Source organism: Bubalus kerabau, chromosome 3 (genome assembly GCF_029407905.1).
Source record: "Bubalus kerabau isolate K-KA32 ecotype Philippines breed swamp buffalo chromosome 3, PCC_UOA_SB_1v2, whole genome shotgun sequence".
NCBI classification, from domain to species: Eukaryota; Metazoa; Chordata; class Mammalia; order Artiodactyla; family Bovidae; genus Bubalus; species Bubalus kerabau.
Window position 1 is genome coordinate 1,405,473 of NC_073626.1, and position 13,902 is coordinate 1,419,374.

The following is a 13,902-nucleotide window of genomic DNA, read 5'->3' on the forward strand; positions in this document are numbered from 1 at the left end:
AGATGAGGCAGCAGTGGAGTGAAAGCCGGACGGGAGACGGAGCTGGAGGACGTCCTGGGGCATCCTGAGAGCCGGCGCGGCGGGAGGCTGTGCTGGAGGGCTGGGCGCGGCCCCGCCCGGCCCAGGAAGCTGGCCGGGGGCTTCTGGCTCGTCCCCCCTCAGCCCGGCTCCAGAGCCACTGTTTTCTGGAAGTGTCCTCCCCACCCCCCGTCGCTGAGTCCTGTTTAAGGACTAGGTGCTCTGGTCCTCCAGGGGGCCGCAAACCAAGCTCATGCTGGCCTGCGTCCTCACAGAGGCCGCGTGCATGCTCGCGAGCCCATCCCCTCACGCCCTGGGTGCTGGGAAGGTGCTGGGTGCACGGCCCTCAGCTCCAGTGGGAGGCCCAGGCCGGCCAGGCCGCGCAGTCAGTGGGCAGCTGTCCAGGGGCGCAGACCACCACACGGGGCGAGGGCACTTTGTCCCTGCCGTGGCCACACCTTAGGTGGACATCAGCCTGGCTGGAGAGTTATGAATCTTCTGAGGGGCGTGTGTGTGTGTGTGTTTGCATGTCTGTGTCTGTCTGGGGTGTCTGTGTGTTTGTGCATGTGTGGGTCTCTGTGTGTCCATGTGTGTGTTTGTGTCTGGGGGGGTCCTGTGTGCCTGTGTTTGTATATGTGTGTCTGTCTGGGGGGGGTTCTGTGTATCTGTGTGTGTGTGAGTCTGTGTGTCTGTGTTTGTGTGTGTCTGTGTTTGTATGGGGATGTGTGTATGTGTGTCTGTGTTTGTGTGTGTGTGTCTGTGTTTGTGTGTGTGTGTGTCTGTGTGTGTGTGTGTCTGTGTCTGTGTGTGTGTATCTGTGTGTCTGTGTTTGTGTGTGTCTGTGTTTGTATGGGGATGTGTGTATGTGTGTCTGTGTTTGTGTGTGTGTGTCTGTGTTTGTGTGTGTGTGTGTCTGTGTGTGTGTGTGTCTGTGTCTGTGTGTGTGAGTCTGTGTGTCTGTGTTTGTGTGTGTCTGTGTTTGTATGGGGATGTGTGTATGTGTGTCTGTGTTTGTGTGTGTGTGTGTGTCTTTGTGTGTGTCTGTGTGTATGTGTGTCTGTGTTTGTATGTGTGTTTGTGTCTGTGTGTCTGTGTTTGAGTGTATCTGTCTGTCTGGGTGGGGTTCTGTGTGCCTTTATGTCTGTGTGTGTGTGTGTGTCTGTGTCTGTATGTGTGTGATCTCTATCCAGGCAGATTGTGTTTCACTGTGCTATGGGGACTTCACAGACACTGAGTGTTTTGCCAGTTGAAGGCCTGTGGCCACCACGAGTCGGTCGGCACCGTTTTCCCAGCAGCCTTGGCTCACTGCGTGTCTCTGTCAGTTTGGCGATTCTCGCGCTATTCCAGCCTTTTTTTGTATTGCTCTATTTATCTGTGATCAGTGATCACTGATGCGACTACTGCCTCTTGCTGAAGGTTTAGATGATGGTTAGCATTTTTTAACAATTAAGTATTCCTTAGCCAAGGTAAGTACACTGCGTTTAGACACAATAATCTGTGGTGTAAACATAACTAATATGAACCCAAACCAAAAACTTTGTGTGACTTACTTTACTGCACTTGTCTGGAACCAAACCCACAATATTTCCGAGGTGTGCCTATATTTTTTGTGGTTTCATTGAGATAGAATTCACATACCAAACGATTCACCCATTCACAGTGTGCAATGGCTTTTGGTATCAGATCAGATCAGATCAGATCAGTCGCTCAGGTGTGTCCAACTCTTTGCGACCCCATGAATTGCAGCACACCAGGCATCCCTGTCCATCACCAACTCCCGGAGTTCACTCAGACTCACGTCCATCGAGTCAGTGATGCCATCCAGCCATCTCATCCTCTGTTGTCCCCTTCTCCTCCTGCCCCCAATCCCTCCCAGCATCAGAGTCTTTTCCAATGAGTCAACTCTTCACACGAGGTGGCCAGAGTACTGGAGTTTCAGCTTCAGCATCATTCCTTCCAAAGAACACCCAGGACTGATATCCTTTAGAATGGACTGGTTGGATCTCCTTGCAGGCCGAGGGACTCTTAAGAGTCTTCTCCAGCACCGCAATTGAAAAGCATCAATTCTTCGGCGCTCAGCCTTCTTCACAGTCCAACTCTCACATCCATACATGACCACAGGAAAAACCATAGCCTTGACTAGACAAACCTTTGTTGGCAAAGTAATGTCTCTGCTTTTCAATATGCTATCTAGGTTGGTCATAACTTTCCTTCCAAGGAGTAAGCGTCTTTTAATTTCATGGCTGCAGTCACCATCTGCAGTGATTCTGGAGCCCAGAAAAATAAAGTCTGACACTGTTTCCACTGTTTCCCCATCTATTTCCCATGAAGTGATGGGACCGAATGCCATGATCTTTGTTTTCTGAATGTTGAGCTTTAAGCCAACTTTTTCACTCTTCACTTTCACTTTCCTTTTGGTATATTACATTATTAACTTTAAAAAATTGTGGTAAAGCCTACATAACATAATTTTTTGTCATTTTAACAATTCTAATGCATGATTTAATAGCATTAATTATGTTCAGGATGAGATGGTCAGTTACCATCATTGACTGCTTGTAATCTGCTTTGCAGGCAGATTCTTTACTGTCTGTGCCACCAGGGAAGCCCATCATTGACTTAATGGACATGAATCTGAGCAAGCTTCTGGAGATAGTGAAGGACAGGGAAGCCTGGTGTGCTACCGTCTGTGGGTTGCAGAGCGTCGGACCTGCCTGAGCGACTGAACAACAATTACATGCACAGCACTGGGCAGCCATCACCTCTCTGTTGCCGAAGCTTGTTCTTCACCCCAAACAGAAACTGTGCCTAAAACCAGAAACCAGCTGAAGTTACTAAGCAGTTACCTCACACTCCGCTCCTGCAGGCTCTGTAGCCTCTCACCTTTCTGTGTCCACGCATTTGGCTGTTTCAGATATTTCATGCAGTGTTTGTCCTTTCGTGACTGGCTTGTTTTACTGAGCACAATGCCTTTAAGGCTCATCCGTGTTACAGCCTGCGTGAGAACTCCCTCCCGTTCTGGGCTCCATGGTGTGCATGGACGCACTGCTTACCCTTCACCTGCCGAGGGACAGTCGTGTGGGTCACCTGCTGTGAACGTGGGCGTCTAGGCATCTGCTCTGGTCCCTGCTGTCAGTTCTTTTGGAACTGCTGAGTCATATGGTGCTCACGGTTGTGGGGAAAACACCAAACTGATTTCCATCACAGCTTTCTACTCCCACCAGTGTTTCTTCACGTCCTTGATACTTTTTTTTTCTATTAAACAATATTGTGATAGCCATCCTAGTGGGTGTGAAAGGGTTTCACACCATGATTTTGATTTGCATTACACTTGTGCCCAGAGAAGGCACTGGCAACCCACTCCAGTACTCTTGCCTGGAAAATCCCGTGGATGGAGGAGCCTGGTGGGCTGCAGTCCATGAGGTCGCTAAGAGTCGGACAGGACTGAGTGACTTCACTTTCACTTTTCACTTTCATGCATTGGAGAAGGAAATGGCAACCCACTCCAGTGTTCTTGCCTGGAGAATCCCAGGGACGGGGGAGCCTGGTGGGCTGCCATCTATGGGGTCGCACAGAGTCGGACACGACTGAAGCGACTTAGCAGCAGCAGCAGCACACTTGTGCCCAGTGATGTCAAGCATCTTTGTAGGTGCTTCTGGGCTATTTGTAAAGATTCTTTGGAGAAATGTCTGTTTGAGTCTTTTGCCCATTTTTAAGTTGAAGTGTTTGTCTTTTGGTTAAGTTGTTATGTTACCCATACAGCTGAGCAACAGGCTCAACTTCAGCAGTTACCAAAGCACAGCCAAGCGTATTTCAACTTTATCCCCCCACCTCTTTATATATTCTGGATATTAAACCTTTGTCAGGTGTATGAATAAACCCTTACCAGATATATAAGGGTTTATTATATATAGAAACCCTTTTACTTATATATATATATTATATATTATTATATATTTATATTGGAGAAGGCAATGGCACCCCACTCCAGTACTCTTGCCTGGAAAATCCCATGGACAGAGGAGCCTGGTAGGCTGCGGTCCATGGGGTCGCTGAGGGTCATACATGACTAAGCGACTTCACTTTCACTTTTCATTTTCATGTATTGGAGAAGGAAATGTCAACCCACTCCTGTGTTCTTGCCTGGAGAATCCCAGGGACGGTGGAGCCTGGTGGGCTGAAGTCTATGGGGTTGCACAGAGTCGGACATGACTAAAGCGACTTAGCAGCAGCAGCATTTATTATATATTTAGTATATATATAAATATATAAACATTTCCAAATGTGTTCTCCCATTCTCTAGGTTGTCTTCACTTTCTGGATAAAATCCTCTGATGACTTATGGCTTTCTCAAAGCTGGTAAAAGGGGTTTTGTTCCTTTTCTTCCCCGCCCCCGGGTTTCACGCTGCCCCTCTGCCCCAGGATGGCAGGTGGTCCGGCGAGTGTGGAGCTGGAGGGACAGACCCCAACCTTCTCAAACCGGGGCTCCATTTCCTGAGGGCATCACCCTGCAGAAGAGAAAATTCCTCATGGTGGATTAATCATTTCCCACATTTGAGGCTGCTCTTCAAAGTAAATATCCCAGCTATCTCCTCACTGCGGAGCAAAGTCCTAGCACTGCTCGGCCATGTCTGCGTCCAGCACCCCGCCTGTCCAGCTGTGGCAACCGCCCCGGCCATCGGGGCTCTCAAAACCTTCGTCTCCCCGTCCTCAGGATGGGTGGGGGGGAGATGCACGCGAGTGTTTCCAATTAAGCCAGGGTGTGGGAACCTCATCCTGCAGTAAGATGACAGGCACCTCCAAGCTGGGGTCATTGCAAAGCAGGCCGTCATGTTTTCCATCTGAGTCCCAGGCTGGACTTGGCCTTCTGCAGAGAAGAGTCAGGTTTCATTAACAGGGTCAGGGCCACCCTTACTCCCAGGCCCCTTCTCAGCCTCATCTGTGCCAACACCTGCCGCCAGCCGCTCCCCCAGCTGCACCCAGCTCGGAGTTCCGGAGGGGAACAAAGAGAGATCCCTTCCTCTGGATGGTGCCAGGGAAGCTTAGCCAGAATTGTGTGCTTTTCTAAGCTTTCATTATGAAAAATTTTAAACATGTGCAAAAGGAAACCTCTAGGTACTCATCACCCAGCTCCAACAATTACCAAAACCAGTCTTGTTTCAGTTTCACCCACCCACCCACTCTCTCTTGCCCAGTATTATTTTAAAGCAAATCTCAAGCCTCATATAATTTCATTCATAAAGGTTTCAGATTATATCTCTAAAAGATATAAACTTGTGCGTTGTCATTTAGTCACTAAGTCATGTCCAACTCTTTGCGACCCCGTGGACTGTATCCCAACAGGCTTCTCTGTCCATGGGATTCTCCAGGCAAGAATACTGGAGTGGGTTGTCATTTCCTCCTCCAGGGGATCTTCCCAACCCAGGGATCAAACCTGCATTTCCTGCATCGCAGGCAGATTCTTTACCACGAGCCACCAGGGAAGCCTGGATTTGTGAGTATAAAGGTATAAATCCATGATCATACATCAGTGTTAACAGTGGTTCCTTATTGTCTGACAACTACTTCACTCACAATTCTAATTGTTTCATCAATGTCTTTTTAATTACTCCAAGATTGGTTTGTTTGAATCATGGATCCAAAGAAGGTTCACACATTACGTTTGCTCAGTGTGTTTCTTTTAATCTGTAGATCCTCACCCCCATCTCTCTTTTCCCTACAAATGCATTTGTTAGAGAAACTGGGTCGTTTGTCCCGTGGAGTTTCCCATAACCTCAGTCTTAACAGCATTGAGGTGGGTAAATTATTTCTCTGCTAAACTGGTGGTTGATTGTTCATTTTTGCTAAGTACACAGCCTGTATGAACCCTGAGGTGCAGCTTCACTGGTTTTTCAGGAAACCAAGTCTGGCTCAGAGGAGGGCGGCAGGGAGCAGGTTCCGGGGGGTGGTCCCCACTGCGTCTGAGGCCTTAATGCTGGTCCCAGGAAGGGTGTGGGCTGGTTCTCAGGGAAGAAGTTTGGGCTTGTGGGAGTAGGGGAAATTCAAGGGGAATTCATGCTATAGCATTTGAAATGTTTCTAAGGATATACTTAAACCTTATTTGTGAAATGAGCTGCTTCAAAGAAGGGGGAAATGAAGACAGGGAGCCTGTTTGGCTCATGCTCAACACTCGGGCTGGAGGCTGAGATGTGAGCAGAAGACGCGTGAGAAGAACTGGGGGCCCGACCGGGGACGGGACCCCAGCAGCTCCCCAGGAGCCTCCAATGCTCCCTCCAGCCAGAGACCTTGCAGTCAGGGGCACCTCGGGCACGAAGCCCCACTTGCCAGACCCACAGGCAGAGCTCTAATCCCCGCCTCGCCCGCACTGTCCTGGGACGCGGTCCCCGGATCTCACCCGTGAGTGGAAGCAGAGACGACCCAGGACATGGGGGTCCAGGGGGAGTGAGATACATCAGCTCTGTTGGAACCTGAAGCTTGAGCTTTAGCGACAGTACTTAAAAAAACAACCCCGGAAATGCCTAAGCTTCCCCCCCAGCTCCCTGCAGGAAGAGATGGGAGCAGGACACCACCAACCTGACCCAGGTGGAGAGCCCAGGAGACACAGGAGCCCAGGAAAGGCAGGAGCCCAGGAGAGGCAGGAGCAGGCGGCCATGTCTCCTTCGCCTGAAGGAGCCAATTCACACAAACGACCCCCTTCTGCGGGGAGAGGAGATTGGGGCAGAGAGAAGCTAAGAAAGTCTTCCCATCTTTCAACCTCTAGAGGAACAAAGTGGAAATTTCATCCCCTTCAGGAAAACCTGTGGAGCCAGGAATAAACGTGCCTCTAAGGAGCTTCTCTGCTGATACATCACTTGACTGAGCAGAAATCCCTCCCCTCCCCAAGGACTCAATGGAGAAACAAAGTCTTTTAAATACCTCCCCTGGCCTCACCCCGCACTAATGCCCACCTGGTTATATAAGGCTTCTTGGTGGCGCTAGTGGTAAAGAACCCGCCTGCCAATGCAGGAGACGCGGGTTCAACCCCTGGGTTGGGAAGGTCCCCTGGAGGAGGGCATGGCAGCCCACTCCAGTCTTCTTGCCTGGAGAATCTTATGGACAGAGGAGCCTGGTGGGCTACAGTCCACGGGGTTGCAAAGAGTCGGACGGACTGAGCGACTAGACAAGGACAACAACGAGACCCGCAGAGCCTGTGCCTGGGGTCCAGCGGGATGAACAGGGAGGGCTTCAAAGGGAGCGAGGCACCCCGCGCGGCAGCACGAGGGCTGTGGGCAGAGCAACCAGGAGGCTCTTGGAAAGCCCGGCCTGGGGTCCTGACCCAGTCAAGTGCCTCCTCCCCCAGGCACGTCCCCACAGATGGAAGGCTGGGGGCCTGTCCTCCTGGAGTCGGCTCCGTCCACCACGCTGTGGACGCGGCCCCGTGCACACTCCGTCAGCAGTCACTGAGGTGGAGCATCTGGAGGGCCGGGGGCAGGGCTGTCCCCCCTGAGGACGTCAGGGTGCCCAGGGGCCCTGCTGCTGTGTCAGTCGCCTCCCGGGACACCAGGCATTCCTGTTTTAAATGAAGGAAGTCTGATCTGGTCACGTGGTCATAGTTGAGGGGTGTCCCAAGTCTTTCTTCAAACCAAGTGTGAGCGGTGCTGAGAAATCAAAAATGGAAAAATCCCATACCGTGATGGCTAACATTGTTTCAAAGCATTAAAACCACGCTTCATGATTTTGAAAATACAGTTGGAAACAAAACCAGAATATACCCATGTCTGTTGATCCCACCTTGTCCCTGAACTCTGAATCCATCACAGGCTGGAAGAGGGGTTAGCGCAAAGCTCACCCTTTCTTCAGTCGGGGCTCCTCTGTCACCCCACGGCTTTTGTCAGATCTATTTGTCCACTGAGCCTCAATTCACATCTTCCCAACTCAGAGAATGGTCTTATTTCCCAGCCAGCTGATTTCTCAGCCCCTGGGTGTTGACTCTCTGCCCAGCCCTGGCACCCCTCAAGATCCATCTTCAGATCCTGGAGACCCTCTGGGTCCTAGTTCCACTATGGCCCTCACTGAGCCTTCAGCTGCACTCTTTCCTTGTCTCATTGGCTGCCATTCAGTTAATTGATTCATGTAAATGAAGGAGTCAGGAAAGACAACACACCAACTAAATCAGGGCAGAGCCCAGAAATGAAGGAGTTTACTGTGTTAACATTGTGATTGTTCAAAGAATGCTATTTTCCCCATGGCTGGGAACAAAGCTTGTTGGTTTGGGTAGATGGGCAGGGCTCTAGTGGGATTTAGTTATTTATTTCAATTTTATGATGGTAACTTCTTAAGTTCAGTCATCTCAAGGCACAAGTACAGAGGAATAACAATTAGTTAATTGAAATATGTGCCCGGTATAAAATTACCAGTTTAAAAATCAGTAAAACATTTGAAGATCTCTCTTATTCACACAGATCAGGACTGAAAGGTTATGTTGTCTTGGCCAAGGACCCAGTTGCACAAGTAGAGGGTAATTCAACCTCACACAATTCCCCAGCTCAAGCTGTGATGCTGGATGTCCACTGCGCTCATTTTATTTTGACACAGAGTGGTTAACCCAAGTTCAAGTGTTTGATAACCACAGAGTGCATAGCAGGCCTGGAAACGTGAGGCTTGTTCATCATCTCAGGATTAACTTTACAGCAATAAAACCAGAGGAAAGGGGAGAGAAGAAGAAAGAGAAGCAGAAGGAAAAGGAGGAGAAGAAAAGGAAATCCTTTGGCATCCATTGTTCATGGGCAGGCGATTTTCATTAAAACAGGGCTGGGATCAACTCTGAAAAGCTCGATAAATCCCTGATAAGGTGCCCAGATGTTCTCATGAACTTTCTCGGGGGTTTTGTCATTTCAAGCTCATGTGATTTGCCCCAGGGGCCAAAGATTGGGACGTTCCCAGCATCTGCCACTGATTCTTCAAAGACGCCCCCTCCTCACCCCTGGATAGTGAGTGCCCACTGGAGCAGCCGCAAATTGGATCAGTGTGATCGAAAGCATAGTCGAGCCTGGAAGCAATATTCCTGCTCCCTCTTCCAAGAAGTGTTCTGAGAAAGAAAGGATTCTTGGGATCCTGCCTACCAGGGACGCGTCTATGCACAGACTGCCTTCTAAATCGCCATGGGTCTTCAAGTCTGCTCCTTGAAGGCCTGAGTAATGGGAAGATCCACCCACGACTGTCTATCCACAGCTGGCAGGTTGATGTCCCAGCCTCCTGGGATTTAGAGATGGATAAAGCAGTGTCCGCATCCTTGGGGAGCTTACAGGCTACAGAGGGAGGTGCATGAGAGCCGGGAGACCAGGGTGCTCCTGCCCTCAGGCTCCGAGAGCTCAGGTTCACGTTCTCACACTTAGATCTGATGGTTTCTGACACCTGGGATTGTGTTCTCCTGTCTTATGTGTGAATTCACTAAAGAAAGACTTGTCACTAGTTATTTGTCCGTATCTGATTGCTCTAAATTTTGCAAAATGTACAACTAGGAAGAAGAAAATGACTTGACAGATCTAACTGGATATCAGTGCTCTGAGCTATGTTATTGGCTTTCCAGGTGGCTCAGTGGTAAAGAACCTGCTTGGCAATGCAGGAGATATAAGAGACAAGAGTTTGATCCCTGGGTCGGGAAGATCCCCTGGAGGAGGAAATGGCAACCCACTCCAGTCTTCTTGCCTGGAGAATGCTGTGGACAGAGGAGCCTTGTGGGCCACAGTCCATGGGTCACACAGTCAGACACAACTGAAGTGAATTAGCACACGTCTCCTGCGGACACGGATGTTGCAGGGGAGAGGCAGTGCCTCTTACTAGCTGACTTCCTTTCTCTGAGGATGAGGACTCATCCCCCCAGAATCCACAGACTTACAGGAAGGCCCGTGAGCTGCCTGCAGAGCTTGGAGCAGGACCGTGTGTTCCCTGTGGAGGGGGCAGGAGGCGAGGCACACAGGTGTCCTGGCCGTGCAACGTCCATCCTATTGTCAGAGAGGGTGTTTGGCTCCAGCTGAGTTTCCTGTGCACCGGAGGCCCTTTCTTGGAGGTGGACGGGGGAGGGAGAGCAGGACGTGACCCGACCTGAGCTGTGAGAGCGTGGGCGGAGGTGTTCCTTGCACAAGTGGGGGTTGACAGGGTGGGGGAGGTGTTCCCTGCATTAGTGGGGTGTGAGAACGTGAGGGAGGTGTTCCTTGCACAAGTGGGGGGTAAGAGTTGGGGAGGAGGTGTTCCTTGCACGAGTGAGGGGTGAGAGTTTGGGAGGAGGTATTCCTTGCACAAGTGGGGGGTAAGAGTTTGGGAGGAGGTGTTCCTTGCACGAGTGAGGGGTGAGAGTTAGGGAGGAGGTGTTCCTTGCACGAGTGAGGGGTGAAAGCGTGGGGGAGGTGTTCCCTGCACGAGCGGCCAGTGATCAGTCACTCCAACCTGGTCCCAAACCTGGCTTATCTTTAACCCTCATCTACCTCAGGACAAACAATATAAAGAAAAACATTTTACGGTCACTTGGAAGGACTGACGTCACAGCTCAAATGGCCAAGGGGGCAGCAGAGCGTTGGGATGGGGAGGAGGCGGGTGGCTCAGGCCTCCAGCGCCTCCAATGTCCCCCTCCCCATGCAGAAAGTGCTCTTGTTAGATGTTCCGTGCCAGGATTTAGAAAGCGAGGTTTTGTTCCAAAAGTTCTTTATCCTGAGATATCTTAAACCAGGCCTGCCCCCAAAACAGCAAGACACGTTCCAAATTAAAACATCTGAATTGAGCTGAAGGGAAAAGAGCATTTGGAAAGAAGAAAGAATTCCATTGTGGGATTTCTATGCTAAGTAGCAACATTCGAGTAGAATAAGGAAAAGCCAAAAAATTATGTTGGCTTCCAATGGAACAAAAGACCAAGTTTGAGAAAGCAAGCACTCGCCGAGTCTGAATCCCAGGGCCTACAGCCACCTGCTCCAAGGGCGTTTCTCAATTCCGTCCTGAAGTTCTAAGGGGAAGCGGTTCCGGCACTTTGGTTACGTGAGATGCTAGTGTGGCGTGGGTGAGCGTGGACAGCCCCCGGGGCCTGGCGGATGTGCCCGGCTCTCCACTCTGCTCCCCGTGACTCAGCCATCACACCTCGGCTGCCTGTGTCCACCACCAAGCCGCGCCCACCCCTGCAGGCCGTGGTCGGACTCGCGGCCTTCCACGGAGCGTGGCCTCGTAATCTCCCTTGCTGAGGATCTCTCTCTACCGTCTGAACAGCCCTCACCCCCGTCCTGCACCTACTCCAAGGCCCTTGTCACTTGTGTTGTTCGGATCTTTTGGCTTCTCTATGCAGCGTCGAGCCGGTGTCTGAAGGGTCTTGTAGGGGCCGGCTCTGGCCTGACGGATGAGCGCTCTGGTACCAGGGACTCTGGTTTTTCTAGCAGGGGAGACCACCCCAGGCTTACTTCCCTTGGGGCCGGGGCTGAGTCCTCCCTTTTCATGGACACTGCATCTTTCATGGTCCCTCCTGGCCCAGGTCAGGCAGCTGACATTCGGGGACTGTGTTCAATCTTGTGAATGGCCGACATCCCGAGCACAGGCTGTCTGGGGCTGAGCAGCCTGTCCATCCCCCACCGACAGGGACGCTTTGCCCTTTGGCCCCATGAGGAGGGAGGACCATGAGGTGGCCAGGTCCCTGCATGGGTCCCCCGGAGCCTGGGGCTGGGCCATCTCTATGCGGGATGCTGGGAAGCTTGCATTCAGGCAAAGACCCTCCAAGTCTCCATGCCCATCCTTAGTGGAGATGTGGGCTCCTTCCAGCCTACCATGCTGAGCCTCAGGCTCCTCAGGCCCTCCCTATCTCTCCATCTGCCCCGTGGACCCCCATTTCCCTTTGGCGTCTGTCAGCAGACCTGATGTTAATTCTGCTGCACCCTGAAGACTCCTGGCCTTGCCTTGTCCGTCTGCTCCTTTTGACCTCTCTCCTCCCGGCCTTTCTCCCCTGCTGGATGGTTGTGGAGGCCTCTGTGCCCAGCCAGACCCACTCAGGACAGACCCTGCATCCACCCATCTGGGCCAGCCCAGCGCTTGGCCCACCACTGCTAGCTGCTGAATTTAGCTGAGGAGAAAGCAAGGGTGGGTGCTGGAAAGGATGGAGTGCTGTGGAAAAGTGACACTAGGTCTCATGGGGCTCAGGGGCGCTCCGTGTGAGCCCTCAAGAGTGACGCGTCTCCGGGGTAGGCACTCACAGGCTCCAGCTCCACGGCTGGGACGGACCTGCTCCAGCTGCTGGCTCGGGTAGCCCTACTCTACAGAAGCACCCAGGCGCAGCCCTGAGGAGATCTGGGAGGTCTGTGGGGACCTCTGTCTGCCTCTGCCAGGCATCCCGGGACTGTTGCTGACAACCAATTCTAAGGTAAGCGGCGAGGATGCGGCGTGCTGAGGTGGGAGACGTGGCTAAGCCTTGATTGCTGTTCCCGGGAAGGAGCAGGTGAGGCAGGAGACATGGGCTCGGGATTGGCCAGGCGGAGACACCGCAGTGGACGCAGGGGCTCTCCTGGTCGGCTGGTACTCGGTGAGGAGGGCAGGTGGGCAGTGCCCAGAACCTCGTGAAGAAAGCAGGGGGGTGTGGACTCTGGACAGTTCGTTTGTGCATAAAAGCCTCTCCTGCAGGTGCGTCCTTCACCACGCCTGGGAACTGGCCAGTCCTGGGAGGGGCAGTAGCCACAGGGTCAGCCAGGCCCCAAGATGGTGACCAATCAGATCCAGACTTTGAAAGGTGAGGTTGACACCCTGTCACCAGCTCATGGAGGGTGTGTGCTGAGAAAGCATGGTGTGAAGACTCCTTGGAGTCCAGTGGGATGGCTGTGACCCCCCTCCTTACCATCCAGGAGAGTGAGGCCCAGGCTGCAGAGTAAGTGACAGCTCGCCACGGGGCACCCCGAGCACGGCTGCACCCCAGGGTGGGATGGAGGGCAAGACCCCTCCCACCACAAGGACCGCAGTGACAATAAGATGGCGCCTCAGAATGCATCTCTCAGAATATGGACAGTGCTCAGACCCCATCACCAAGCTGTGCTCAGTCACTCCTGTCGTCTGTCTCTGTGTGACCCTACAGACCCTGCCAGCCTCCCCTGTCCATGGGATTCTGCAGGCAAGAACACTGGCGAGGTTGTCACGCCCTCCTCCAGGGGATCTTCCCGACCCAGGGACGGAACCTGTGTCCCTTACGTCTCCTGTGTTGGCAGCTGGGTTCTTTACCACTAGCGCCACCCGGGAAGCCCACCTATTTACTGGAAGGATGCTCAAGATCTCAGAGCAGGAGGCCCACGGCTCCTTCTACAGTTCCCTTCCTTCTCACGACGTGCTCTGCTTTGGAGACATTCTTGCACATCCGATTTAGCCAAGGCTCTGTGCCAAGGGGTGTTCATTCACCCTCTGCTACTTGAGGCCGTGCTCACTGTGAGCTGCAACCCCCCCACCCCACTCCCTCTCAAAAATGCAGTTAATTGACGGTGGATTGGGCCACAGAAGCCTATTATTGGAAGTGATGGGATACAGCAGGATTTATGGGCTGGATTTTTTTTTCTTCTCAAAGAATTACAAGCTAACCCCAAATTGTAGCAAGAATTCTTAAGGTTCAATAATTAAAAGCAAAAGGCAGTCCCCTTGGGAAGGAAGCAGTGTGGTCTGGAAGATATCTTTCAAATTGAAGCAGACTGTGTAACTCCCAAATATTATGGATACAAATTAGCTATATTTGATCACTGGATCTTATTTACCCTAATTGTCTTCATTTCTGTGGTTTCCTGATACATTTTGTTTAGAGCACACAGTTTAGCAGTTCAGTATTGGAGTCTGCGGTGGTGGTGAGAGCAGGCTTCGGGTTACTAGCAAGACAGAGAGACAGAGACAGAGACTGAGAGAGAG